Here is a 24,433-nt window from a genome sequence, read left to right as displayed (position 1 = left end):
GTTGGCCAGATGATATCTTCTGCTTCCACCAAATTAAAAATGTAAATAATCTGCTCCTTTCCATCAGCTTGGATCTCTACATAATAGGAGGTAACGATCTAGTATTCTCCAGATATGACTGTGGAAACTCACTTTGGGATTACAGGAAAAAAATAACAAAAGCACTAGAAGAGGCACAAAATGCAATGGCAAAGCTCATCTTTGGCCTTTCCAAAGAAGAAGACATAAGTAATACCCTCCACATGATAGCCCTCCATCCCCAAATAGCATTGAAGAGATTGATAATCGCCGATTGGGCAGTCCATCAAAGTATCCTGAATTGATGGCTGCAAAGTTCACAACATACGTAAATAATTTTCTATTGTAATTGTTTATCAGAACCATAAATGTATCCCCAAGACTAGAGGAGGCGTGTTTGTTGATAGTGCTTTATCAATGGAGGCAGCTAAAGCCTGGCATAAGATTCCCACTGACATTCAGCTAGAACCCAGTCTCTTGACTTCTCAGAAGAAAGCTCCTATTGGCTTTTTAATTTGTGATCTTCCTCCTTAGAATTTTTCTTTACCTTCCCCATGCTTTCTCACTGCTACGTTTTAATGGATATGTTATAGGGATTTACACTTATTCTCCAGTACAAAGGTGCCTCAGCAAATGTTGTGCTACACAAATCAATAATTATATACAACAAAAAAAGTATAAAATACTTGTGTTCACAGAATTTAAACAACAAAATGTGACTTTATTTTGCTTTGTTCAAGAATAGCCAGTTTCCTCACCTTTCATGAGCATCCATCAGAGACTTATCAATGGATATTAGTTATATTCTCTAATATTCTAAGTTTATTTAACATTCTTCAACCAATAAAGCCCACAGCATTGAATCACCTAAGTCAATGGACCTTATACATGCTACACCAAAGGGAATATGTTTGACCCCATGGAATACCTATTTATTAATTTACTTATTGACCTTGGTAAGGTGCTCAACTCACTCCCGAAGGAGTATCTTAGTGCTTGCGGTACAAGCAAGGGCGGTGCATTACAAAAATCCATGTTTTTGACATCCTCTTAAAGTTTTGGAAATCAGGGCAGGCACAAATGTGAGGACACAGTTGGCTCCAGTGATAAGGGGGCAAGTATCAGAAGGACCTGCCACCGAATCTGGCTGTATAGATTCAAGGAGTCTGTATAGATGCAAGGAGTCTGCAGGGAAGCTTTATTTGAAGACCTTAGCTGTCTAGGAGGCCGGTAGCGTCTGAGGCCTGAATGAAGAAGTGCAGGTAGGTCAGACAGCACATCTTGAAGACTACCTGCTTTCTGATAGGCAACCAGTGCAGTTTGTCAACATGGGGGCAGAAGGAGACCGTGCTGGAAGGTTGCAGATTAACCATGTGGCTGTATTCTGCACAACTTGCAGTTTGGCCAGCAAATATTTGTTTGTGGCTACTAGTAAAGTATTCCCATAGTCAAACCAACTGCCTATAAGAACCTGGATGAGGGGTTTCCTGGCAGCGGAAGGCAGAAAGGCAACAGCTTTCTTTAGGAGCCTTTTTGTACTGCCAGATTCTTTGCCACTTGCTCATGGGAGGGGGTCAAGGTGAAGATCCGAAGGCCACTGGTCTGGGGACTATTGCTCTTGTGCTTGGCCAAATAGCACAATCTCAGTTTTTGCACTGTTGAGTTGTAGGCAATTATTAGCCATCCAATTGGCAGTTTCCATAATACAGCGCACAAATTGAACTTTCTCTTTGTCAGGACCAGGATCAAAGGAAATGAGGAGTTGAGTATTGCCTGTGTATGACACCCCACATGATCTCCTAATCTGTGCTGGAGGTGCTACATATCTGATAAATAAGTTTGAGTACAAGCCCGAGGGGCCCCTTTGTTGATGTATATTCTTCTTGATTTGAAAGGACAGAGACAAACATTTTGTGTGTGTTTATCAGGGTATACCCTAAGCTAGTGTAGCACTCTCCTGTGGATGACTGCTTCATGTAGTCTGCAGATTAGAATAAAATGGGAGACCATGTCAAAAGCAGCCGACCGATCTAGCAATACTAGCATGTCTGAAGTTCCTGCGCCTACCGAGAGACAGATATTATCCGTGACTGCCAACACAGCTGTCTCCATGCTGTGTGGTGAAGGGTTTACAATCTTGTGTTTTTCCTGGAAGGATATTAACTGTTTGTTAATGAAGCTTTCTAGAGCTTTTACAAGCAAGGGTAGGAACAAGATGGGTCTGTAATTCTTGGGATATAGAGATGGCTCTTTAAGAAGCAGGGATATTTGCATGCACTTCCATTCAGTTGACACTTTGGCAGAACCTAAAGAAAAATTAAACAAAGTCATTATAGAAAGTGCCAGATGATTATCTATACTAGTAATAATCCTAGGTGAACAAGGATCATGGGGAGAGGTTGTTTTTGCAACAGCTAACATCTTCGGCACCTGATCCATGATGCAGATTTGGAACTCACCTAGGGTGCAGTTAATCCGTTCAAATTCCATCTCTGAACGTTCTGGAATACGTGGAAAGCTTTTGTAAATGGTGTTGATTTTCTTTTCAAAGTCTGCTATGGAGTCACAGAGTCCTTGGGATGCCGGAGTGGTATTAAAGAATGCACGTGTATTAGAAATGATTCTGAACTCACTCATGCAGTACCTTTAGGGTCATTCAACATTCAAATCTACCCTCCTGAAGATGGCCTAACTGATGTCTTCACTACCTAGACAAAAACGTCGACAACTACATCTATTTTCTTCTTTTTGAATTAGTCATGTTAGGATTTGTTTTCTGTTTTGATCAGTCACTTTTTCCTTGTATAATTTCTTTGAAATAGGTGTCCACATGGGCGACAATGAGATGTAACAACAAATTATGTGTAAATCTCAGTCGCCATGTGTTGATATATATTTATATCTATTGGTTTTTTGCACCCTCCAACAAGTTTATCATTATAAATTTATATTTTGAGAAAAAGTATACCCATGTAAATCAGTTTGAGATTCGTTCAAATTGAAATAAGCTAATTCAATTTTAAATAAATCAATGTAAGCCAGTGGTTAGAGCTTACCACCATTGCTTGTTTATTAGTAATTGAATCGTGCTAATCCACTTTCTGAAAGTGGCATTTCTAAACACAGAATTTAAAAACACCTCCTAAAAAGATGTGCTATTGAATTCTAAGTTCAGAGAGCATGAACATTATTTCTCTATCTTGTCCCAATGGAAAGTTATACTTGTAAGAAAGCCTTTTGATAGTGAATAAAGAAGTTGGCAGTGTTTCACTATCTGGACATGTGACACAACAGTACATGTCCTACCTTTCACATACATTGCACCCTGTCCATGAGGGGTACATTGGGCTGACCTGAGGAGTGACTTATATGTAAGAAAAGGGCAAGTGGGTGCACTTGCCAGGCCAGCAGGGCAGTTAAAAAATGTGCACACAGACACTTCAGTGGCAGGTCTGAGATACATTTGAAAAAGGCTACTGATGTGGGTGGTACATTTAGTACTGCAGGACCGCTAGTAGAATTTGATTTACTGGCCTTGGGCACACACAGTACACTGTACTAGAAACTTACCAATAAATTAAATATGCTAATCATGCATAACAAATCGTAATCATAATTTATGAAGAGTGCGTTTGCAATTTATTACTGATTGTCAGGGGTAAAGTGCCCAGAGTCCCAAAGCCAACAAAAACAGGTTAGGAAAAATAGGAGGAAAAATCAAAATGCATTTCAGAATAACCCTGCAAAGAGGCACTTTCCAACAATGTAATTTCCAAATATTATATAGTGCTTAATATAATTCCTTTGTAGAGTTGCCTGCTTGAGCTAAAATTGTGGTTATATGTACTCTCTATGATGCTCTGATCATATTATGATAGTTCCTTAACATAGCCCTATATGCTGTTTTGTCAGCAGAAGTTTTTGTAGAGCGCCATCTGCACTACAATTATTTACATTTAGATTTCCCCTGGAGTAGAGCATCTGTATACCAGGGTGTTTGGCTTCTAGGAGAAGTGCATGCAGATTTCTCAAGGGTGGGCTATATGATCAAAAGTGTTTATTAGTGAATCAAGATAGACAGCAAGTGCAGTGTTATATCCATATGGACGTTAATATGGCAACCTTGAAAGCCTCCGAAAAGGTGACAGGTGTGACCACCTTCTAAGGGACTCAGGGTCTAAAGTCCTCTTTCTTGGACTTTCCTGAGACATTCTTACATGAGATAGATAATTTAATCTGATAATGATCTGACCAAGTAATAGGCAGGGGACGTTCACTTATTACTTTCACACTGTTTCTAAAAATGAGATCAGGATTGTGTCCAGCCCTGTGTATTGGGCCAGTCAGTATAAGTTTAAATCCTACTAGCTCTATATCAGTTAGGAGTTGAGTCACACCTTGGTTGTTGGTGTTCTCACCTTGGTAATTAAAGTCACCCAGCAGTAGTTTTTTGTTGGAAGCTATGATATGTGATGCAATGTAGTCGATTAGTGTCTAGGTAAAATCTTTCCTGCCGTATGGCGGGCAGTAAATCAAAGGCCCTCTCTGAGCCTCAGTAGCAGAGATTCTGATTTTTAAAATACACATCTCAATCCAGAGTGGGGTCTAAACTAGCTCAACTTTTATAGAATCGTGGAAGGTGATAATGACACCCCCTCCCAGACACTCCTTGACGGGCTTGCCTATGGCCCTTTTCCATTGAGAAAAAACTAGACAAGTTCAAAGTCACTGCATTTATAATCTGATTCTATCACATAAGATGCTTTCATCAGTGGTATATTGCCAACGTTGTATATGACTGCAGACAGGTTTACCAAAATCATTGGCATATGCCTCTCCCATTCCACAGCGGCTTCATCTGCTCTCAGTCTGAGCTATGATTAAAGTCTAGACAAATGTATAATATATGGCCTTCAGGAAGCTCATGAGATTCTAAATAATTTTGCAAGTGCTATGCCAACTAATTTTAAAAAAAATCTGTGTAAAAATGGTACATTCGAAATTGTCACAAACTGGCTAGTGTGTTTGTGTTAGCTGCAGCATAATTTAACAGAAAATAGTTTCAGATGAAAAAAGTATCAACTTTATGGAGATATTTGATATGTTTAAAATATCTTGCAACAATAAGACAATGATGGCATTGACTACTGTAGTAATGCATTGCTCTACAACTGACAATTATTGATTTTGCATGCCATACATCTAAAAAAGAGTGGATGATTGCCGGTCTTCAATTCTTAGGGCCTCATTATGATGTTGGGCAGAAACGTTCAACTCGACACCGTGTCGGTTTCTGGATCCGACCGACTCGCGGTCGGCGGTTCCTCCTGACCGATTATGATGCTTCTGAACACTGTTCGGAAGGACTCACATTGACTCCCATGGGAGCCTGTGTTCTGACCAACAACACAGGCTCCTATGGGGAAAAGGGGTGTCTGTGGAAAACCTTGCTCCCTGCGGCAGGTACCACATGGTGCCTGCCACACAGTGCATGATCTGACAGCGGGGTACCTTTGCACCAACGTATTCATTTAGATATTCAAACACTCCTGTGATATTTAGAATGGGAAAAGGGTGTTTTGGTGGAACTCTCTGTTCACAGACGCCTATTGAAGGTTATTGTGCTTACGTACTCGTATAGATATTCAAGCATTACCGGGTTACTTCGATCGGGAAAAGGTTGGATTTGTGGACCTTTCGACACACAGATATAATATTGATCCCTTGAGAAAGTCGTTCATCGATGAAACACATGTTGGCTGTTCATGTTCTACAACTACGTATCAACAACTCTGGAAATTAATCTACATGTTATCAGGATCTTGCCATATGGATTGACCTTATTTACTATGTTCTTCTCCAATTAAAATATATTGATGGTCAATCAGCTGGTTCTTTTTGTGGTGCTGTGCTCTGTTTTCACAATATTAGGATTGATGTGTATGGAGGAAGCCTTCTCTCTGCACTGGGTGACACTGTGGATGGCACAGTGTTGACATTGAGCATGCCATATTATGTATTAGAGTATACTTGTACAAACTAAAACAGAGGTGCTGACTGTTTTTTTTGTAACCAATGCCATCATTCCTGTATATTGCTTTTTAGGGGCGTTTGGGCTTTGGCCCACAGTTATGTTATGTTATTTATATTTGTAACAACCACGGATACTTCGAGGAGTGTCCCGGCGTGAGCCTGGGAGAAAGTGGGCATCAGATTAAACAAAGAGAAATGTTTTCAGTTTTTTTAAAACAAGATGGGATCTTAAATACATCGAAGAGTGAACAGCAACGAGTGCCAGGCAAGGGTGGCTTTCAAAGCAAGGGAGCTGCCACCCATCCTTTGCAGCCGAAAACGCGGAATATGCGTTAGAAGTTGTGTTGACAGGCGCAAATGTCTTGCAGGCATATAAAAAGAGAAGCGCTTTCGTAGATAGATAGGGCCAGAGGAGTGAAGAGCACGGGGTGCTATAGCTAAGGACTTAAATGTAATCCTTTCGACTATGGGCAGCCAGTGAATGGCACGCAGATGTTGTCTCACGCTACTTCTAGCAGGAACGTAAGAAGAAGCCTGGCTGCCGCATTCTTCACAACCGGGTATCCCGGGATGCCAGGATACAGAACATTGGCGTAGTCCAACCGGGATAAAATCAGGGCTCGAGTGACCGTCTCCTTAGCGGCCCTAGGGAGAAGTGGAAGGAATTTCCTAAGGCTTTTAAGTAGCCCGATACAGTTCCCAGCTAACTTCTTGATCTGGGTCGCAAACGTAAGATTTTCCTCAAACCAGACCCCAAGATTCTTGAGGGGTTGCCCCTTTGAGGCTGGCATAGCAAAATTGGGTGGCCAGAGTGATTTTCTGAACTGAGGAGGAAATTTTCCATATAAGAGGATTTCAGACCTCTCCTCATTACATTTAAGTTATGCGGAGGCCAGCCACTGAAAAACCTTGGAAAAACAGTTTTTACCAGAAGAAATGGAACACTCCTTTTTTCCCCATGTGAACAGAAGCTGGGTATCGTTAGCATAGGCAATGATTTTGGCCCCCAAATCCTCCGCCAGTTGGACCAAGGGTGTGACATAGATGTTGAAATGATGGGGGCTCAAGGCGGACCCATGTGGGACCCCCGTGGACACCCTCTGAGGTGAGAACGATGGTGGGGGGGGAGCCAAACCTGTTGCATCCTGTTCTCCAAAAAGGATTTGAGCCAGCCCCAAGCAGTGCCAGATATATCAATCTCGGCAAGTCAGGTAAGCAGCAGCGAGTGGGGGACACTGTCGAATGCCGCCGAGAGGTCAAGCAAAATCGGGGCTGCCCTCCCATCAGCATCCAAACAGTCCCGAATGGCCTCGGAAACTTATACTAACGCCGTCTCTGTGTTATACGAGGCCCTGAACCCCGATTGTGATTGTTTGGTAATTGTTTCACTCATCTTTTAAAAATCAAAAAAGTATTTACATTTTTTATTGAGGCTCGTACTTTAAAATGTGCAGCATGTGAAAGGAAGAAAGAGGACTGTGGGCCTTATTTAGATTTTTGACGGACGACATAACTTGTTAAAACATGGCAAACATCCCATTCACAGGATTATTTGTGCCACTGGTGTTAATGCACTTGTAATACATCAGAAGGGTCATTTAGGTGCCGATTCCGATCAGTTAAAAAAAATTACCGTACGCCTCGTATCCGTATTTTTTTACGTACGAATCATACAAGTACCGTACAAATGGCCAAGTACGATTCGGACGTGAAAAATAACTACGAATAGCGTCGGGAAATGTCTACGAGAGCGAGTCGGAATTCTTTACTTCCGAATGGCCTCGTGAAAAGTGTACGAGAGGGAGCCGGACATTTTTACGTGCAAATCGTAAAACAAAAGTCCGAACGCGCAAGTACGATTCATACCGCACGTCCGAATACACAACCGCATGTAAAAGGCCCCGTACGGATCCAACGCAGTAGCAAACATGTACACAGGTAAACTTGTGCCCGTGTATGAGCTGTACAGCCCCCCAACCCCCAATATGTCAGCACCGTACACCCCCCTGTCCGTACTGTACCCCAGGCCCGCACGCGTACACGCCGTACCCCCCCCAGTACGCGCCGTACCCCCACCCCATGTACACGGGTACTCCAGGCCTGCACCTGTACGCGCCATACCCCCGCATGTACGCGCCGTACCCCCACCCCATGTACGTGGGAACTCCAGGCCCACACCTGTACCTGCCGTACCCCCGCATGTACGCGCCGTACCCCCACCCCATGTACGTGGGTACCCCTGTCCCGCACCTGTACGTGCCATACCCCCGCATGTATGCGCCGTACCCCCATGTACGCGGGTACCCCTGGCCCACACCTGTACGCGTACACTGCCATCCCTGGGTGGAGAAGGTGATGGCCACGCTTCCGGCGGTGGGAGTACACGGAGTCCAAGGAGTCGCAGAGCCTGGTGAGTACACAAACAACTTACGTAACATGTGGCCAATGGGGTCCACACCACAAATACACCAAATGCACGCAACTTCCCCCAAGCACTCACCGCACACAACCACACTCAAAAACCACGCTCATGCCACCAATGTCTCCATGCACCATTCACAAATCAAGCCAATGCCATGTCCCAGGCTACACCAACCACAAACCCAAGACTGGATGTCCGGGAGGCTGGGAGGGTGGGCCTCACACAACAAATTGTGAAAATGAGAAGCAGACACCAATGCCCTCAGCCCATATGGCATAGGTACATACCCATGCACAATGCACAGGGACTGGCAAAGTACTGACAAGGTCGCTGACACTTGGCCCTGCTGTATGCAGCACAAGGCTTTCCTGGGACCACTGTACACTCAAACACCAACTCCACAAGCACAGGTAACTAGCACAGGAACTCACACTCACTGTCATGCTAGCATTCACCATGAGGGGACAGACACATCACCTGGGAGACCCAATGCCAACTCACACTATACTCAACAGCAGTCCCGGTCACACACACCCCCCTTACACAAGCCCACACCCCCGCGGCAGGCAACGGATTTACACACTCTCACAATGGACATGTGACACAAGACCAATCCATAGCCAAATAAGCATCCTAGCCAAAATTCTACAGGTCAAACATTCAGGAGAACATATCAATCTGTCCCCCGCAACATACCCATCCCCAAGTGGACATTGAGAGGAATGCTAGGCACATCAAACTACCTGGAGGAACTGTGACAACTTGAATATGTATGAAACATGGATGTCGCATGAAACAGCATTAACATTGTCTCTCTCTCACACACAGGGCCACGTCGTGTATCTCCCCCCAACACTGGGGGGGAACAATCACAGACCCGGCTCAGCGTGAAGATGACCCCACCGGCAGTGACGACTCTCACCACTCCGTGGATGACCCCGACCAACCTGGCCCCTCTGGTGCCCAAGCCTCTGCAGCACCTGCGTCAGGTACATCTGTGCCAACCACCACTCCCATTGCTGCCACATCCCAGGAGACACCCAGGAGCCCTGCTCGCACTGAACAACAGAGCCAGTCTGACCAGGAGGGACAAGGTTCTCCGGGCACCCAGGAGGAGGCAGGCAACCCTGCAAATGCCATCCCTCAGGGGTCCCATAGACCCGATGTGCCCACAACAGCAGGCCAGGCTCAAGTGGGCAGGGGTGGTGGGAGTGGAGGCAGGCGGAGGCGCGAACCTGACCAGCCAGCTGAGGGAACCAGTATGTCCCACATACGCCACATCCTGGACACATACCGGCGTGACACCAGGGGCATCAGCCAGGTAGTGTCAAGACTCACAGAGATGCAGGGGACCCTCAACGAGATCAAGAACATGCAGGCCGAGCAACATGCCAGTCAACAACAACACCAAGGACGGATGAAGGCAAGACAGGCTGAGCTGCTAGCGGTGCAAAGGGACATGAGCCATTCACTCCCTCAGATTGCCGACAACATGGGCAACCCTCCCTGTGACAGCAGGCGCAGACCAGCACCAGCCACAGGGAGGGAGGAGGAGGAGGATTCATCCGACGGAGCATCCCAAACATCGTCAAGGCCTGCATCTGAGGGTTCCCGGAGGAAGGTGGGTCGTCCACGGAAAAGACCGTGAGAGTCAGCGGACCATCAACATCTCCCAGGTCACCTGGCCTTGCACCTGGCCCTCTGACACAACAGCAGCACCTCAACCAATGACATTCTCTCCCACATGGACTTGCTGGTCACAGTCTGACCAATGATGACCAACACTGTGCTCTGGACTCTGATGACTTCCAATGCCAAGGATACCATCTCCCCCTGTGAACTTTGGATTCTATCCCCCCGGTAGAGTACCTAATTTCACCTACCAAAACACGTACCCCACCGCAAATAAAAATATTATTTGGTTCATGAGACGTTGCTGTCATGTTGCTTAATTCCACAACATATGTGTGTGTAAAATGTCAAACTATGCCTAAGTGTTAAACTAACTCCAGCCATCCATACCCTGGGATCTGAGTCTGGTACAGGACACACATGGGTCACAAGGTATCATTCAAAGCAGGCATGGAGCAGAACACTCACCTGTGATGGCCACAAGCTGCTGAGGGGGGGCTTGCAATACTGAGCGGACAGACCTATTTGGAAGATTATCATTAAGGCGTAGAGGTCATGGCTCATGTGGAGGTTCCCGGGGAGGGAGTCCCAGGTATGTGTTGGCAGGTGGGAGAACTATGTCCTGCGTGCTGGAGTATGGTGGATGTGAAGATGGGTGGCCAGGGCAAGGTCGGATGCACGGACATGGCTCAACGGGGTCTCGTATGACAAGACGTACAAGGTTGGTTTTGTGTCGGGGTTGTGGACTGCCTCCTGAGTGTGGGTGGGGAGTGTTGAGGTCATCCTGCAGCAGACAGTGATCCATTGCAGCTATCTATGGTGGACGGTGATGTAGCTGGGGCGCAGGATGTTGAAGCTGAGGTGTGCAGATGCACCCTGGATGTGGACAAGTTTCCCGGGAGTTTGGATGTACGTGCTCCGTAGAGGGCAGGCCAGTATTTGACACGGATGTTGTCATGGACATGGGGGATGGTCTGTCTTTCCTTGGAGTGGATCTATCTGTGGATCATGTGCATAATGCAGAGGGCGTTGCAGCATGAGGTACAGATGCTGTGGACTGACATGGCAAATGTGTGTGAGCAATACATGATGCACACCATCTTGTGTGTGTGGCCACTGGGTGCCGGGGCAGGGCTCTTGCGGGTGGGACACAAGCACTTGACCCAGCTGTAAGGGGACAATCCTCAGATTATCACCTCAGTCCTGTACAAGTCCAGCCTCAGGTGGCTCATGTACAGCCATTCATCAATGGATCTCATGCATTCAGGAATAATGGAACTGGCAATGTCTGCATCTTTGGTGATGGTGAGGAGCACCTGGCTGTCAATGGCATACCAGCTCATGAGGTGCTGTGCGCATGTGATGGTGGAGAGGGGGGTCCTGGACACATTGTAGATTGACATGCTGAGAGATGATACCTGTGCCATGTGCCAGACAACAACACCATCCTACATGTAGAAGCCTTGAGTCCCACTCCCATGGCCTTGCTGGGGTACAGAGCCGGTATGGAGTAGGAGGGACATGAGCTGGTTGGTGTGACAGGGCCTGGAAGGCATGGCAGCACTGTGTAGGCAGTTGGAGTAGCACACTCAGCATGCAAAGGTGTTGTGTGTGCGCTTAGGGTATGTATGACAGCATGCGGTAGATTTGCGGATGGACATTGCTTGGAGTGTGGCTGCTACATCAGACTGTAGTGTGATGTGTGCCATGCAAGGACATGAGGGCCGTGCAATGTGCATTTTGCATGTGCTGATGGTCCAGCCTTTACCACCGCGTGGCGCCAACTGTGGCATAGACAAGCTGAGGACAGCCAAATGAATGGGTGGAGGGAGGAAGGGAGGAGCATCTTTGAGGCGTGTGTGTTGCCAAATCAGGATACTCTGTGGGTCCTTGCTGCAGGGTCCGCAGCAGCAGGCGGCATGTCCTTGAAAATATTCCACAATTTGCACACAAAGAATAGGATGTCTGAAGGACAACTGCAACAGGCATGTGTAAAGGAAGGAGTGTCCAGTTTTACATGGCACACCCAGAGACAATGCATGCACAAACACCAAAGATGAATGACACCGGATCAGGGAACTGAAGGCCGAGCTGTGCACAGGAGACACACCCTCAGCAGGTGTTGATGGCCCATTGTGTGGACCAACATGCCAAAATACATACACAACCATGGACTTCATGCACAATAGGGATCATAATCCATGAGGAACTGCATGCATGTTGCTAAACTACACATGGACTCCTCTGCACAATCTTTCACAACTATGCCAGAGATGCCGCATGCAAAGTGGCAAGAGACCAGCATTGACAGAGATGAGGCACCTTGGAGTGTGAGGAACACCTTTATTACTCAGGCTCACACTAAGGGAAATGCATCCTTTTGAACAGACTCACAGGTCATTCCTCTGACCATGTGGGACCTACACTGGACACCCCTTGCAACACACAGATGTGTAAAATCCTACTGAGCTGGCACACAAGTGAAGTGTGTGAGTCAAACACCCCTTGCTCCACACGGAGAGTCTGCAATTCGCCATTGAGCCTCTTATGGGGATGTCCCACACTATGTCCACCATCAGCATCCTGTATGTTCCTGAGGGACGTTTTACACACATTGATGCCTTCATCACATTCCACAAAACATTACAGATGACTGTCAGGAAGGGTGAATATCAAGTCATGGGAGCCATGCCACATGTCATGTGCCCCATGGTGAGTCGACAGGTATGCATGGTAACACAACATGCACAGGAGCAGTCCCAACATAAAACAAACACGTACCACACACAAAATGCCTTGCTGCACTCCTTACCCAAAATGACTTTTCACCATGTCCGTGAATGGAACGCTGATTCAGCACACGTTGCAATACTCATGAGGAATAGCTGGAGGCCAACGAAGACACGAGCAGACGACATGTGCAAGAAACTGTGGATGACAGACACACCACAAGTCAGCAAAGAGCTAGTTATCGGCAGACATGGGCATGTACTCGACAGGAATGATGTTGTCACCATGCTAATTTAACAAATTATTGTCCATGCTAAAATGTGTGGAATTACATTATCACTTGAATGACACATCAGAACACACCTCCAAGTCACTTAGCACACAGTCAGCTAGACACACACATTGAAACACATGCCACACAACGCTCAAGACGTGCACACTCAGAAACAGCGACTCACCATTATGAGAAGAAGTTGCGGTTGAGCTGACTCCGGATGTCCTCCTCCTCCTCCTCCTCCTCACTTTCCTCGTGCCCAAGCCCTTCATCCTCCACGGGTGGATGCTCCTGCTCATCGGGATCCAGGATGAGTGGCACTGCCTTCTCCACTGCCATGTTGTGCTGCATGCAGCACACAAGGAAGATTTTGCAGACCTTCACCGGGGCATATGGGAGGGACCCGCCGGTCTTGTGGAGGCACCGGAATAGGCTCTTCAGGAGTCCAAACGTCCTCTCAATCACGCACCTGGTCTGCCCATGGGCGTCGTTGTAACGGTGTTCTGCGGCTGTTCTGGGATTGCGGAGAGGCGTCATCAGCCATGGCATGTTGGGATAGCCAGAGTCCCCTACATGGAAACATCATGTGAAGAAGTGGGTCAGGAGATGCCGTAAGATACAAAGATACCGCTAAACAGAGGACAAACAGAGTATACCCACCAACAAGACATGCTCGTTCGTCGTGCAGCCGCAGCATCATTTCTGGCACCCTGCTACACCTCATGATGTAGGCATCGTGTGCTGACCCTGGAAAACGGGCACAGACATGGGAAATCCACATGTTAGGTAGACACACCACAAGGGCATTAATAGAGTGATAATGTTTGCGGTTCCGAAAGGCTACCTCCTGTGCCTGTGGTGGTACCAAAGCCACATGTGTCCCATCAATGGCCCCAATTACATGAGGCATCCCTCCAAGGGCATAGAACTCACCCTTGACACCTGTCAACTGCTCACGAGTGGGAAAATGGATGAATTCATCCAGGTGCTCCAACATGGCTTCTAAAACATCATGCAGGACACGGCTGAACATTGTCTGGGACATGCCACCGACATCAGCTATGGTGAATTGAGAGGTAAAGGTGGCAAAAAAATGTAGGGCTGCCATCACCTTCATCTTGGGGGTCAGAGCAGTAGGATACCTGTGTCGCGGTTGAAGGTGTGGTTCCAGCCGGGTGGTCAAGCGCTCAATCAACTCTTGCGAGAAGCGGTGTCTTCGGATGCAGTCATGTTCACGCATGGCACCCAGGTCTGGCATTGGTCGGGGGAGAGGCGGTGCCCTGCAGAGATTTGGAAGGAATAACGATGAGCGAGTACATCACAACAACAATGTCAATGAAATGAGCACATGTTCAACAGCTAATACACATCTTTTAAATACATAGTCTGGTCTGTGCAATACATCCAGCACACGTATGCCAGCAAGGTGATACTCCTACGAAGAGCCAGCTACAATAGTTGATTTGCAAGGTCGACGTGACATGCCATGAAATGAGCTGTGTGCCAGTGTAAGTGAACAGCCAGACACATTACAGGAGTGACAGACATCCACATATCTGCATTTGAAGGATGTAATCTCATACAGACAGCAGGCGGGAAGTTAGACGCACAGGTCAGATGTCATTTAAAAAGGGCAGATCACACACCTTTCCATGAAGGGGTACATGTCAAATGCTGATAACCCAGACATTGAGACAACGCAGATATGTCCTCAGGTCACAATACCATGTTCGATGCATGCAGACACATGTCACGTGGTATTGCACATGTGGCATGGTGTGCGTAATTGTGTGCCATGCACATATGCACACAGACACATGTTGGATGCTGCAACAGCAGATGGAGTTGACGGAACACCAACTGCAAGCTCATGGGAACACATGACACACACACGACATAGTCACATCGTGGCACGCTGGTAGTCACATGTCAGGTTAAATTATCCGTGTACCTGCCATCAGGGGACAGTTGCGGGTGTTGGTGACTGTGGCATACCAGTGCAAAGTGTGAAGGGGAAGTGTGCCACGTAGTGCCCCATCACACATGACATATGTAAACAGCTCATCACACATCTATTGTGCCACAACATGAGGAGACATGTGCCACATCACTGCCTGACACACCTAGGCCCTGCACATGAAGGACTGCACTGACAATGACTTGATGTACAGCCTTGTGCAAGTCTGACACCTCCATTCCTTTCGTGTGTGCCTCCTATCACCAGTGTAAGCTGTGAAACACAGTACACATGCGCTGAGGCTGTGTGTACAGGCCGTACACGCGTGAGTACGGCCCGTACTCACGCGTGTATGGACCGTACACATGTGAGTACTGCCCCTATCACTATAGTTGTGTTACCGTAGGCCATTGTGATAGGGGCCGTACTCACGCGTGTATGGGCCGTACACGCGTGAGTACGGGCCGTACTCACGCGTGTACGGCCCGTACACGTGTGAGTACGGCCCCTATCACTATAGTTGTGTTACCGTAGGCCATTGTGATAGGGGCCGTACTCACGCGTGTACGGGCCGAACACGTGTGAGTACGGGCCGTACTCACGCGTGTACGGCCCATACACGCGTGAGTACGGCCCCTACCACTATAGTTGTGTTACCGTAGGCCATAGTGATAGGGGCCGTACTCGCGCGTGTACGGCCCGTACACGCGTGAGTACGGCCCCTATCACTATAGTTGTGTTACCGTAGGCCATTGTGATAGGGGCCGTACTCACGCGTATACGGCCCGTACACGCGTGAATACGGCCCCTATCACTATAGTTGTGTTACCGTAGGCCATTGTGATAGGGGCCGTACTCACACATGTACAGCCCACACACGCGTGAGTACGGGCCGTACACGCGCATGTACAGGCCGTACACACGTGAGTACGGCACCTATCACTATAGTTGTGTTACCGTAGGCCATTGTGATAGGGCCGTACTCACGCGTGTACGGCCCGTACACGCATGAGTATGGGCCGTACACGCGCATGTACGGGCCGTACATGCGTGAGTACAGCCCCTATCACTATGGCCTACGGTAACACAACTACAGTGATTGGGGCCGTACTCACACGTGTACGGCCCGTACACGCGTGAGTACGGGCCGTATCACTGTAGTGATGGTGCCCTAGGGGTACGTGTGAAACGCGCCATACCTATGTGGGGATTTAAAAATTACAATGGGGACACATGAGGGACAAGTATTAGGGCATATATGCATGCTGGTTGTCATGGATATCGAGTTTCAAGTTCAAAACTTTACATAATGTGGTCTGGAAAAAGCAGTTGGCCACATTATATATTGTTGCAAGGTGGTTGTTGACTTGACATGATGCTGCAAATTCGAAAGATGCTAAGGCTGTCACTGGTGTATGATTAAAGGGATTGGAGGAAACGTAGGATGCAAATGAGTCTGACCAATCACTCTGTACTCCTGTAAATGAAATAGGCCAGCAATGCAGATATAAGGCAGGCGGAACCCATGAGAGGGCACTTGCCTGCACAACATGTGAGTCGATACCACTGCTACTGTATTGTCTCCCTCTGGCACCATGTCAAGGACTGTGGAGAAGGCCCAGCCTTTCACCCAGGAGGAGAATGAGGCCCTGCTGGATGTGATCCTCCCACGGTACCCCATGCTGTATGGTCGACCAGGGGAGCAGGTGAGTGCTGACTCCACTACCTTTGCCTATGCACCTTTTTTGTGTCTGACACTTCTGGCATTGTGTCCAGGTGTGACAGACATGCAATGTTGTTTAGAGTGGGTCCCGGGGGGGGGGGGGTGGATGGCTTATGTCTCTCATGCAGGGCTTGATGTAGTTCATGTGTGCACTTCTCACTTGCATTGTGCTTACTGTGACATTCACTGCATAGTGCATGGCACATTCAGCCTGGCTAATCCTCTTGGGCATTCTTGTTCTATTGTCCTGCGGTGATTCAGTGGTCACCCCGGTGTGACAGGTGACTGCACCCACAGATGTGTGTGAGTTGAGTGGAACTGGGGTGAGAGTGGTGAGAGTTTCCAAATGATGTTTACGCCCCCTGGACATTGATGTGTGTGAATGTTCCTTGTCATGTGGGTGAGTGTCTATGTGGAGTGTTGCACCACAGCTGCATGGAGGAGGCAACTGCTCGACCCATCTGATGTGAGAAGGAAGCCATGCTGTGTGTCTGACTTGCTGAGCTAGCCCCACACCAGTGACACCCCCCTGGCAAGTGGCACATGTGCCGAGTGAGCTTTGTATCTGCTGTTGACAATGGCAGGTGATTGATCTGTGCCTGTGTGTGTCTGTGTACTCTGCTGCGGTTTCGTCAGTGGCCTGGGGCATGTGACTGCTTGTGCCAGTGTGTGCCATGATAAGGAATTGGTTCTCACCCCTCATGCCACCTGTGTACTTACTATACCATGTAGTGCATTGGTGCGTCCACAGTGACAAATGTCCCTATGACTAAGGTGCTATTACTTGCCAGCATACTATGCCCTGTTCAACAAATCAAAAATGTTCAAATATGTGTCTCTGTGACATGGTGCAGGTGTAGTGATGTTGTCCCACTTTGTCATCCTCACAGGTAACCGCCTACCATAAGGGGAAGATCTGGAAGGAGGCCATCAAGGCTGTTCAATCGGTGGAGGGTCGCAGTCGGCGCCTGCCACAAGTGAGGAAGAGATGGCAGGACATCCGGTGCTGGACCCGGAGGATCGCCCAGGTCATGCTGAAGGAGGAGGCTCCCCGAAAGCATGGCGGGCGCCGGCGCCTGACCCACCAAATGAAGCGTGTCCTGGCGGTGGTCTTCCCTGACCTGGATAGGCGGATACAGGAGTTACAGCAGCAGGAAGGGGGTAGGTACATGTGTGTTTGTAGTGTGTCGCCAGCTTTTGTTGCTGCTCATTCGCCTGGAGACACCACCAGGGTATATATGTGCAGTGCATATCCTGTTCCCCCAAGTCAACCTGTGCTGTTCTTCCTCCCTTCCCCTCCTTGACATGTGTTACCTGGTCTGTGTATTATTACTATTGCACATGGTCATCTAGGCTGCCAGTTAATCAAGGTGCACACTGCTTTCATCATCATGTGTGGGGGTGGTCTGCCTGTGCCCTGTCCTGTTCAGTCATTTGGGGGAGCATAATTGTTGGCACTGATGCTGAGTCTCAACATAGGAGTGTGGGGTTTCAAAAGAACAGACTTGCAGCATCCATTGCCAATGTTATGGCCTCAGACATGATGTGCATGAGTGGGAGATATGCATAGTGCCGGGACGGTTGCTCCTGTTACAGTCAGCTCATTCCAGGACCATGGAGCAGTGTGCCCACTACAGTCTCCTGACACAGCCTTCCCTACTAATCATGTGTGTCATCCAACACTGTGCACATTCACTGTGGGTTCAGCATGGCCCTGCCTCTGTGGCATTGTTCCCTGGCCTAGGTTGTATTTTTCACATGTGTTCTACATGTGTCCACTGGACAGGGATATACCAGTTTGCTTGTGCATACTCACACTGGGCAGTGCCTGTGTGGCTATTCACAACAATCTGTTGATGGTTGTTTGTGACAAATATGTTTTGCCAGCCCTACAAGGTGATGTTGTGTTAATGAAGCGAGTTTTCAAGCACAGTTATTGTAACCATGAATAAGAGGTGTCACTTCTTGATCGGTATCAGTCACATTGACTCAGGTATGGGTGGGTGTGTGCGGGAGGGGCGTACATGTTCAACCCTGATTTTTCATTGCCAGTTCTGACTTGTGTGTGATAATTCGCAGTACAGAAAGTCACCGTGCAGTGCCCCCGTGATGTTGGCCAGTGCTTAATGTTTGTGCTTCGTAGCCTGTGTCATTTTTTACAATCATGTATTCTGCTTGTACAGTTTTGGCACCTGTGTGTGGTTCAGATGCTACACAGTTGTGACTTTGTGTGCTGACATCTGTGGGTACATTCTGGCTTGCCATGAAGGTGTCCCCACAGTACAGCTAGGCTTTTTTACAAAACAATTGCAGGCCCATTAGCTTATTCATTGTCCTGGGTGTGGACATGTGTGCCACTCCAGATGACAGTCAGTAGGTCATATGTGTAGCCAACTGTGTAATCAGGTGACGGATAGCCATGTGACAAATGACATTATTCAAGTTGTTACTCAGAGAAATTGTCCCTTGGCAATCACTACACCTGTCAACATGTCTCAATGTTTCATATTCTTGACCTTGTTGTTTTGTTGTGAAGGACAATAATGTGCCTGCATGACAGATGTCTCCCAAGGAAGTGCACAAGACACCACCTTTACACTTTCCTGGGACCCGCTGGCACATTTTAAAGTAAGGCACAGTTTGAATAAAACTTGTTTAGAGTTCATACATATACATGTTCCCACAATGTGGTTGCATTTGGGTTAGTCCTTGGTTGTTGCCGATACCAACTTACGAGTGTCAAGTCATCCAGACCACCGTGGTGCCATGTATATGTACTTACTGATACCCCATTTCTGCCTAACAGTGGCTTATTTGAATGAGTCTGGCAGCTCAGAGAATGACTGTGTACATGTAGTTTGGTGTGCACCTCCTTGTGTGACTTCTGTTATACAGACACATGTGTGTTCTGTTCACAAAGTGGCACATTCACACATTCTAGACATGTCCATTGTGTAAAGGGTTGTGATTCTCCAGGAATCACAATGTATTTCTTTGGGGTTTCCTAAGTACTCACAGGTCTCTGAGTGTGGGGACACCTTCTGCATTGGCATGTGGTATTTGGCCTTGGGTGCAACATTACTGTTGGGTTCACAGTAAAGAAGAGGTGGCATGCCTTCATAGTCTTGATGTGCTCAACTGATCCCAGACACTAGCTTCTCAGGATCTTGGGATTTCAAGTTATTTGCTGTTGTGTCCTAATTTTCATTTTTTCCAAGTGGCATGGTGGGTCAACCAACTGGGGAGTGCACGGCTTACATATGTGGGGAGTATTCTAGATGTTACTCATGATGCCTTTCCTGTTATGCACTGTTGCCTATTTTGTTTGGACTCAAGTGTCAGATGTATACAGGTGACTGATTTTTTCCTGTCTCTTCACCTTGCCAACAGCATCATCGGAGGACACCGAGGGAGACACCGGCACGGACGTGGAGGAGGAATCGAGCACTGGTGCCACCACTGCTGAGGAGTCGGCGGAATCTAGTGGGACGGAGGGCGAGGGGAGTGAGGCGGAGGACCTGCCCAGTACCAACACTGACTACGAGGCTGACGGGTCTGAGGCTGAACTCCCTGAGGGGGCAGAGGCTGCTCCAACAGCTGGCAGCAGCACTCCATCCGTCACCGCCCCCTCCATTCCCATCACTGCCCTCCCACTTGCTCGGGTCCCTTCTGCCCGTGCTAGGCGACCACATGTCTCCTTCATGCCAGGCACCGCATCCCCTGCCCCTGTCCCCCCTGCTGCCCTCACTGCCGAGTCTGTGGACATTCAGCGGCAGTTGCAGGTTGGGCAGACATCGTTCCTGACTGTCCTCCATGGCCACACCAGACTGCTGACCCAGATGGTGTCGTACATGGAGGGCATGTCATCAGCGATGTCTGACCAACGCATGTTGCTGAGGTCCCTGGACTCGTCACTGACGGCAGTAGTGAGTCACCTGCAGTGCTGCGTCCCCCCCTACCCCTGTACTATCTACAAGTCCCACACCCATGCCGGTCCCAAGCACACCAAGACATCCACACACACGCACCCCACCAGACACAAGCAGCACACCACCACGTAAGGGCAAGAGCACACCTCCTGACACGCACACTCTGGGGGAAGCAGGCACACCCACTGGGTCTGGGGCACACAGGCAGGCACGCAGCCACAGTCCTCGTCCACATGACTCACTCCCCAGTCCCTCCGATGTCACTCCCCTTGGCTCCCCTGGCGCCAGAATCGGAGAAGAAGGCCTACTTCGCTGGGCTGGGCCTCAGCCCCACTAGTTCACCTGGCCGCAAACGGTCAAGGCACTCCACGGGTAGGGGAGTTAAGTCCCCCAGCCTGTCCACCACCTCCCACAGTAGCGCTGCAGGCCATCCCTCCGACCCCCCCCTCCTTGGGGTCTGTTGTTTCTCCGGGTGCAGGGGAGACGCTTGAAGATCTGGCAGAAGTGTGCAGCGCCGAGCTCGCCTCCACCTTTGGCGCTGCCCCACCCCCTGGGGTGGAGTCGTCCGTCCCTGCACCCACCACACCTACCCTTCCCCCTCCTGTCCCCTTTTGAAAATTCTTGCATTTCATGTATTGATGTTGATGCTGAGGCTCCAGGAGTTGGGGTTGTGGGAATGTGTTATGTTTCATGGAAATGTTGCAGTCTGCATCTCATGGGGTGGAACCTGGTATCTGCGTGCCCTCACAAGGTCTCTGCAAAGAATCTTTGGTCGTGTCTGCTCTTTGTGTTGGGAGACATTGTCTCTAGGAGTGTTCCTTCCTCTGTGGCACCTGACATCTCCCCTGCAGAGGGTTGCACAATTGTTGTGTTGCCCTGTGTCTACATTTCCTTTGTTGGTGATGGATCCCTTCAACTCTGGCCATGCCTGCTCAGCAATGTCTCCGGCTGCATCATCTGTGCCATCCTTGGTACTCACTGCACTTGTGTATAGAGTATTTTGCCATGCCTTCATGGAGAAATTGTCCCTTTTCCGCACAATGCATGTGTGTAATCCCAGCCTAGGACACATATGGTACTTGTTCTGCTGGGTATTTGAACACCTGACTCACAATTGTGGGCATTGTATCTGTGGGAACTCCACCCTATTACTTCCATGACAGACAACATCTTGGTGGCTGTCCCAGCACCTGTACATTCCTATCAGTCCTGGCATGTGCGTGCCAGGGTGTGTTCCCTTTTTCTCTCTTAGTTTAGTAGGCATTGACATGACCATACAGTCTTGTGACATGATCTCTCTTTATGTATTGTGCTGCATCCGCCAGGGGTGGGTATGCATGTGTGATTTGTCCTCACACCCACATGTGGTGTGTCATGCAGTGGGGGAAAGACATCCATCCTCATGGGAGTGGGACACTGCTGTCAGTGATGTGTTGTTATGGGACTATCAACATAGTCCAAATATCGGGATGCGTACATACACCCATGGAATTGGGATCATCTGATAAGGATGTACACACCCCCATGTCTGTGTCCACTTCTGGGAGTTATAGGCACCCACCCTCATGTCTGTGTCCACTGCTGGGAGTGATAGGCACCCACCCCTCACATGTCTCTGTCCACTGCTGGAGTGATAGGCACCCACCCCCATGTCTCTGTCCACTGCTGGTATTCCTCTGCACCCACCCCCCATGTCTGTGTCCACTGCTGGGAGTGATAGGCACCCACCCCCATGTCTCTGTCCACTGCTGGGAGTGAAAGGCACCCACCCCCATGTCTGTGTCCACTGCTGGGAGTGATAGGCACCCACCCCTCACATGTCTCTGTCCACTGCTGGGAGTGATAGGCACCCACCCCCATGTCTGTGTCCACTGCTGGTATTCCTCTGCACCCACCCCCATGTCTGTGTCCACTGCTGGGAGTGATAGGCACCCACCCCCATGTCTCTGTCCAGTACTGGGAGCGATAGGCACCCACCCCCATGTATGTGTCCACTGCTGGGAGTGATAGGCACCCACCCCAATGTCTCTGTCCACTGCTGGGAGTGATAGGCACCCACCCCTCACATGTCTGTGTCCACTGCTGGGAGTGATGGGCACCCACCCCCATGTCTGTGTCCACAGCTGGGAGTGATAGGCACCCACCCCTCACATGTCTCTGTCCACTGCTGGGAGTGATAGGCACCCACCCCCATGTCTCTGTCCACTGCTGGTATTCCTCTGCACCCACCCCCATGTCTGTGTCCACTGCTGGGAGTGATAGGCACCCACCCCCATGTCTGTGTCCACTGCTGGGAGTGATAGGCACCCACCCCCATGTCTGTGTCCACTGCTGGTACTCCTCTGCACCCACTCCTCACATGTCTGTGTCCACTGCTGGTATTCCTCTGCACCCATACCCACTTGCCCCCTTGCTGTGGTACACTGCTGTCCTGGGCCACCCCCAATTTACAGCTGATGTGCTGCACCAAGCGGTAGACCAACATTTGTGGCGTGAGTACGCCTTGAATCCATCATGTAATGGGGCCGTAGGGGTATGGGTGGTACGGCCCGTACCCCTGCATTCATAGGGTGTGTACGGGTCATACCACGCGTACCCCTACGTCACCTCTACAATGGTGGTACGGCCCGTACCCACGTCTGAGGAGCGTAGGTACGGTCCGTACACGCATACCCCTACATCACCACTGCAATGGTGGTACGGCCCGTACCCACGCTCTGGGGGGCGTGGGTACGGTCCGTACCACCATTGTAGTGGTGATGTAGGGGTACGCGTGTACGGACCGTACCCACGCTCTGGGGGGCGTGGGTACAGTCCGTACCACCATTGTAGTGGTGATGTAGGGGTACGCGTGTACGGACCGTACCCACGCTCTGGGGGGCGTGGGTACGGTCCGTACCACCATTGCAGTGGTGATGTAGGGGTATGCGTGTACGGACCGTACCCACGCCCCCCAGAGCGTGGGTACGGTCCGTACACGCATACCCCTACATCACCACTGCAATGGTGGTACGGACCGTTCCCACGCCCCCCAGAGCGTGGGTACGGTCCGTACCACCATTGTAGTGGTGATGTAGGGGTACGCGTGTACAGACCGTACCCACGCTCTGGGGGGCGTGGGTACAGTCCGTTCACGCGTACCCCTACATCACCGCTGCAATGGTGGTACGGACCGTGCCCATGATCTGAGGGGCGTGGGTATGTCCCGTACCACCATTGTGGTGGTGACGGGTACGCGTCCACGTCCACTTCGGTTGTGGCGGGACGTGGGATTGGTGGACACGCCCCCCGAAGTGACCAGACCATGGATGTAATAATGTGCAGGATATATTTGTTTTTTGTGGGGTGTGGGTTATGTTTCCTGCCCCTTGCCCCCCCCCTTTGCCCCTGGGGGTTGTTCTGACCTTCTGCGGCGTCTGCGTCGGTTTCTGTACACAAGGTCGTAGGCTATGAGGGCCGGGATGACACGTAGGATGGGGTCCATGGCTGTCCGTCGCGTACCGGTGCTCCTTGTTCGCATCGTCCTCAATTTCCCGGGAGTTTTTGGCTGCCGTAAAATATTATCCGTGCGGAGTGACGTAGGCACGGATCGTACTTGCTGGTTCGTAAAACGCTGCCTGACTCCGTCCGGACGTCACGTACGCGGTGTCCCGGATCGGAATTGTGGGTATTTTTTTGTCGGTTGGTCTTTTGTACAACTCATACAGAAATTGTA

Source organism: Triturus cristatus, chromosome 2_2 (assembly GCF_964204655.1).
Source record: "Triturus cristatus chromosome 2_2, aTriCri1.1, whole genome shotgun sequence".
Taxonomy (NCBI): domain Eukaryota; kingdom Metazoa; phylum Chordata; class Amphibia; order Caudata; family Salamandridae; genus Triturus; species Triturus cristatus.
Note: the sequence above shows the minus strand (reverse complement) of the source record.